The following is a 6,656-nucleotide window of genomic DNA, read 5'->3' on the forward strand; positions in this document are numbered from 1 at the left end:
GAAACGGTTAATTTGTTGTTTTTACGAAATATTTGAATAATATTATTTTGGTTTATTTGTGCTTTCAATTTGCTCATTCCTAATAAAAAAAACACTATTCTATCCGCATTATTGAAAAGAAATGTACTTAAAATGTCTTTGAGCATTGTTGACGGTCTGCCGTATTTTTCTCTATTCTATTCATGACATGGTCTAAAATCTACATTGCAGTTAAGTCGGTTATAAAGTGTAAGAATTCACCATAACAACAGATTAAGAGTTTTGTGCTTGCTTTTTGTAAATATGCAAATACCAGTTCGAAGTAAGGTATGTGGCAGTTTTCCATTCTTTTTATTTGTTCGAGCATTTGATTTGGCTATGACGTCTACTAATGCTTACCCTTCCGGAGTAACTGATTTCACTCCCGGATTTTAGTGGAGTTCGTGTTGTTTCTTATTTATTATTTATAACTGTTAATGTAAATGTCCTTTGGTTTTGTGAGTCTTTGTTTACTCCTTGGTTTTGATTGTGATTGCCTATGCATACAAATAGTTATTAGAAATATGGCAATCTAATATAATTGATATAATACCACCTTTACAGTACATTTTTCATCAAAAAAAATAATACGTTGTTCTATAAAACTGCAAAAGCTCAACAGCTTATCCACGTGGAATCTGAGGCTCTGACTTGCTTTTAGATACCCTAACTAAAATGCAAGGGATTTTCGTTACCATATTTGCACCATCTACGACGCCGACTCTTCAAACATGTAAACATTGAACATCTTGAAGGAACAACGGTTTATCAATAACTGTATTTCAATCATTTGAATAATGTTTTGAGACATAATTGATCGGTTACTGCTAGTGTAAACTGTATGATTTTCAAAATTGAATATTTACTGAGACTGCTAAAACACAGATAATTATCTCAGAAATATACCAGAATCTAAAGCTGGTCGAAATTATTTTTAAATGAAATTATTTTTGGTGTTTCTATTTCATCAATTATAAGATATGGATGAAGAAAAAGAAACTTTTATTATTTAATTCAAGTTGTGAGTTATGATAACTGACAATATCATAGAAATATATTTAATTATAAGTGATTGTTATATTCGCCATAAGTAGCATCGTTTGATACATGTTCTCTTAACAGCAAAACAAATTATGTAGACAGTAAGAACGTATTGCTATCATGGTTTCTTCTTTTGCCTTGCATTCTGGGTATTGTGGGTATTTGGAGAGTTGTTCCAGCCACTTTGTTTCTTCTTATTATTTTCTTTCCTAGCACCGGTTAACAGTTCATTCATTGCAGAATGCATGAACTTGAACTCACCACGTATAAACTCCAGCTCTCCTGTTACGTTATCTAGTTTCCCAGTTAATTCTTCTCTGGTCTTTTTATTATCGGTGAGCATTTCTTCTCTGAACTTGTCAAATTTCTTTATTTTATGACGAAGCTTCATAATTGTTGCATCCTTCTCTTCGATCTCAGCTTTCAGTTTGATAATTTTTTCATCCAAGTTATCTCTGTCCGATTCGAGTAAAAAGTTTTCGTCATGCGCTGATCGAAGAAGCTTGTCCTTTTGCTCAAGTGCGATTCTCAAATCATCCAATTCTTTCAATATGTCATCGTGGGATGGTTGGTTTTGTTTGACAACGGTCTGTATGTCTTTTCTCATCGTATCAACTTCCGTCTTCTGTCGTTTTAATTCAGTCTCCATCGTTTCGAACTCCTTTAATACTTTTTGCGTGTGCTTGGTTTCACTGATCTTAAAGGAAAAAAAGTCGACATCATTAGAAAACTAAAATATTATAATAAACACATTATTTTTAACGTTCTTTCGATTGGAATGCTGTTGATTTTGTCTGGAATGAATAATGATCATTTGTCCAAAGTCAGGAACATTTTATTTTGCTAAGAACTAAACAAATTATAGTAACAAACACGCCTCGAAGTAGAAATAATCGTTACTCGACAACATATTTTTTTTGTCACTTACCAAGTCAGGGAAAGAGCCATTGTTATATTATAGTTCGTTTCTGTGTGTACTGCATTTTACTGTAGTGTTTCTGATGTGTCGTTGTTCTCTTCTTATACTTGATGTTTTCCCTCAGTTTTAGCTTAAAACCTGGATTTGTTTTAATCTCAATCGATTTATGAATTTCGAACAGCGGTATAGTACTGTAGCCTTTATTTTTGGTCGATAAATGTACCTCAATATGACATTGACATATAAACCCTTGTTGGTAACTTATGTTTGTACTCCGATAAAGCAGACTATGGTATAAAGTATGGGGATGCGTTATGCATGATTGCCAATGAGATCCCACAAAGTTCAAATGACATGAAATTAAACAAAGATATCTCTACTATCCTATCAGGGTTAAGATTTTCAAATGATTACATCTGTTATAAGTGTTCGGCTGTAAAATATCGGAGTTGAAATGATCAATGATTACTTTGATTATCTAAGTTGGAATGTTTAATGATTACTTTCACTACCGGAGTTGAAATGTTCAAAAGATTATCTCAGTATTCGAAGTTGGTATTTAAAAAACCATATTGATTTGGTATGTTCAAATGATTACCTTTGGTATCGTAGTAGGAAATTTAAAATAATTACCTTGATGAATAGTCCAGTCAAACTAAGATTAACTGTTTACAAAATTTTGAATTTTTGAAATACTAAGGCTTTTCTGCTTCAGGAATAGATTACCTTAGCTGGATTTGGCAAAACTTTTAGGAATTTTGGTCCTCAATGCTCTTCAACTTCGTACTTTATTTGGCCTTTTTATCTTTTTTGGATTCGAGCGTCACTGGTGAGTCTTTTATAGACGAAACGCGCGTCTGGCGTATGTACAAAATTTAGTCCTGGTATCTATGATGAGTTTATTTGAACCTAAAACTAATTGCAATAGAAAATGGTTTAGTTCTAATCTATAGCATTAAACCCCAAATATATACAGAAAAAAACTCCCTTAAAATCTAACTTGAGGAACACTCAAATTTTGCGGTTTTAATTTCTTATGGAAATAAATATTTGAAATTGAGATAACTCCGCAAAAATTAGTCTTTTTAATTAGTTTTGGTTGATTTTCTTGAAATTCATGTAAAATTTGATACTTTGATGGGGTTATAAGTTCTTATTAGATTATTTTATATAATCTTATGCACATAGAGTGTACCAAACCGAAGTGTAATTGGTATTTTTTTTTCTTGCACATTTTTTATTAAAGAAATTGCAAATTTACGGATTTGTGACCACTTTAAAAAAATAATGTGAACATTTGGTATTCTTTATACCTGTAAATTATATTTGTTCAGCATTTACCTTGTTGAGAGAAACTTTACACCTCAAAAAGAAGAGTATATGCTTAATAAGTTTTATTCAATTTGAGATTATTTACCTTGACATGCTGAAAAATCAAATAAATGGTCAACTAATGAATTGTGAAATCTAGTTTGTAGCTTGATATTATACATGAAAACACCTTTAGAGTTATCTCCCATCTCAATACAAATCACCATAGGCAATTTAAAATTACGATTTTTTAGTTTTCCTCAAGTTTGATTTGATTGGACTTTTTTCTGAGTCGATTTGAGGTGTAATGCTAAAAATCTTCTGTTGCAATTACTTCAAGGTTAGGATCAAGTTTATGTTAAATTGACTCGACTAGAATGGTAGGAATGTTGAAACAGTTTGGTTATTGTGTTTTTGGTATGTTTAAATGAATAGCTTGGTTATCGTAGTTCGAATGTTCACATTATCATCTCGGTCATTGGGGTTTAATGATTAACAATTTTATCGAAAAAGAAATGTTCAAATGATCACCTTGATTATCGAGGTAGGAATATCGATATAATAACTTTGACCAATGGAATAAGAAAATCAATGTAAGTACCATGATCAATGGAGTAGAAATGTTTTAGTATTTACCTTCGTTACTGGCGTGTCATTAACAAACACTGTGTCCATTGTTTTTGTCTTTACTGTTGTTTTCTCTTTTACTTTGTAATCCATATTTACTTGTGTACAGAATCAAGATGGAAATTCTCTTCCTTAAATGATACTCGTCTCTTATACAAATATTTAAATTCACTGCAATTGTGTGTGCAATAAAGACAGATGTTTTCAATTGACTCTACATGAATAGTGTAAATTTATGTTTGTCATTTTGACAATTCATCCCTTGAATGATTTAGTCAAAATAACATCAATAAAAAGTTAATGTAATTTCAGACATAACTTTATTATTCAGATAAAACTTTGCATTGACATATCGCCATACTTTAAACTCCTTGAAGTGATATATAACCCTTTTTACTTCGACTTCACTATTCAATACTAATGAATTAATTTAAATTTCATAATGTTGGAAAGCTTACATTAACTTTTTAGTTGTCCTATACCTATGATGATATTGAAGATATTGATATACACACGCGAATCTATAGAAAATACCATGTCACGATACATGCATTTTCTTTTTCAAACAGATTGGTTTTCGATTGTTGCATGCAATGGTATATTCAAAAGATACATTTAAAAATCTTAAACTTCCTCACATATTTTCAACTGCAACTGATATTCGTAATGTATTTTATATTCGAAAACAGTTATTGCCTACGCCTTTAAAAAATAATTATAGAGACAGAATGAATCAGAGGGATGGGCCTGTTTGTTTCAGAAAAAAATGGTCAACGTAGATACAAGTAGCTTGTCTAGGGGAGGGACAAATCGTACTTTGTAAAAATCTTTCTGATTTAAACAAAACATTCTCGGAAAACTAAATTAATTATCAAGATGCTTTTGTGTCTTGATTGACAACATATTTCTACTGTATAAATAACGTATTTTTAAACACACGATCGGCATAATTTTCAAGTGTTCTCTTCCTGACGACTTGTTTCTTTATTCATACAAGGCTTTCTTCATATATGAGCTTCTTATGCAGAATGAAAAGAAGTTAGCATGATCCTTTAACTTCACTTTCCACTATAAAGATGATGTCTTCTCACTAAATAATTTAAATTTGGTGACTATGATAAACGTGTCTAATCATATCGAACTTGAAATGTACAGTTGACAGATACATATATAGTAATCTGCCCAAAAGTCTTGACAAACATCTACAAATTGACAATGAGGGTCGGTTAAGATAAAAATTTACGTCAAAAGAGATGATTTTGAAGGAGCAACATGCACTTTATGAAGTACATATCTCCGTATTGATACAATGTTCAAGGGATTGGTTTTACCCGTCATGATTTCCTCGATAGATAGTTGCTTCTCATAAGGAAGCTAATAAACTAAGAGTTCCAAGTTCCAAGTTTTGAAGTTGAAGTCCTTCTTACGAAAAGTATACAGACGCCATCACAAGTTAGATGACCGTTTGGGAATATCTGTTTCACAGATATCTGATAGCGGATATGTTCCCATCATGGTTGTGGCAACATATCCTATTATGGTTGTGGCAAAAATCCCACCTTTTCCCCGAATATGACCTACTGAATCACCTATTTATACGGATTATAAAGTTTTCATACTGTAAATTTACAGCTATAGTATACAAGTCACAGTAAGAAGTTTTTGTTGAATTATGTGATTGTTGATCTCAGTGTAAATGAGTATAATTGAGTAAAAAACACAAGCCCATTATTTCAGTATCAGTAAAAATACAAAATAGCAAAATAAAATGTAACTTTTTCATATAGTATTTCTTGATCATGTAGAAGCTTTCATCAAGTATTGTAACATTAAACCAGATGCTTCGCAGGGCGCAGCTTTATACGACCGCAGAGGTCGAAACCTTGAACAGTTGGGCAATTAGATATTTCTTGCTATTGCACAATACTGTGCAATTGAAGATTTCTTGCTATTGCACAATACTGTGCAATTGAAGATTTCTTGCTATTGCGCAATACTGTGCAATTGAAAATTTCTTGCTATTGCACAATACTGTGCAATTGAAGATTTCTTGCTATTGCAGAATACTGTGCAATTGAAAATTTCTTGCTATTGCACAATACTTAATATAATAATTAGGACCAACTTGAAAACTGGGCCCATAATCAAAAATCTAAGTACATGTTTTTGGTTCAGCATATATATCAAAGAAACCCAAGAATTCAATTTTTGTTAAAATCAAGCTAAGTTTAATTTTGGACCCTTTGGACCTTAATGTAGACCAATTTGAAAACAGGACCAAAAATTAAGAATCAACATACACAGTTAGATTTGGCATAACAAAGAACCCAATAATTCATTTTTTGATGAAATCAAACAAAGTTCAATTTTGGGCTCTTTTGGCCCCTAATTCGTTGGGACCAAACTCCCAAAATCAATCCTAACCTTCCTTTTGTAGTCATAAACCTTGTGTTAAAATTTCATAGATTTCTATTAACTTATACTAAAGTTATTATGCAACCAGATGCTCCGCAGGGCGCAGCTTTATATGATCGCAGAGGTTGAACCATGAACGGTTGGGGCAAGTATGGACACAACATTCAAGCTGGATTCAGCTCTAAATTTGGATTGTGATTAAATAGTTGACACAGCATAGGTTTCTGACACAGAATGTGGTCTAATGAACTTAAAATATTTTTTTTGCCTTTGAGCAATTCACTATGCTGTTGAATATTAATCCTCTCAAAAAAATGTTTGAAGA

General features: G+C 31.8%; 1 long non-coding RNA gene across 1 annotated transcript; it reads right to left on the minus strand.

Moving 5' to 3' along the window:
• Positions 1 to 1,003: 1,003 nt before the first annotated feature.
• LOC143069437 (uncharacterized) lies at positions 1,004 to 4,178 on the minus strand. The gene is made up of 2 exons (XR_012976396.1): positions 3,926 to 4,178; positions 1,004 to 1,756 (listed from the first exon to the last, which is right to left on the minus strand). It is a non-coding gene; the product is annotated as an uncharacterized LOC143069437 (long non-coding RNA).
• Between the last annotated feature and the right edge of the window lie 2,478 nt (positions 4,179 to 6,656).

This window comes from Mytilus galloprovincialis, chromosome 3 (genome assembly GCF_965363235.1).
Source record: "Mytilus galloprovincialis chromosome 3, xbMytGall1.hap1.1, whole genome shotgun sequence".
NCBI classification, from domain to species: domain Eukaryota; kingdom Metazoa; phylum Mollusca; class Bivalvia; order Mytilida; family Mytilidae; genus Mytilus; species Mytilus galloprovincialis.